This window comes from Pygoscelis adeliae, unplaced genomic scaffold (genome assembly GCF_000699105.1).
Source record: "Pygoscelis adeliae isolate BGI_AS28 unplaced genomic scaffold, ASM69910v1 Scaffold681, whole genome shotgun sequence".
NCBI lineage: Eukaryota > Metazoa > Chordata > Aves > Sphenisciformes > Spheniscidae > Pygoscelis > Pygoscelis adeliae.
Window position 1 is genome coordinate 79,996 of NW_008824015.1, and position 211 is coordinate 80,206.

Here is a 211-nt window from a genome sequence, read left to right on the forward strand (position 1 = left end):
CGGCCCCCCCTGCCGCCCCCAGCCTCTCCAGGGATGAGGGTTTTTGTGCTAAAACAGCTTCTTCTGGGGATGCTGCGGGAGTACCTTCAGTGGCCCCTCCAGGCTTCCAGGAGCGCGTGCAGACTTGGCCACGGGGGCTACCCACGCCGGCGTCGGCCCCCCGGGATGGCAGCGATGACGTCAGAGGTCAGGGACAGAGTGGTCCATGGCC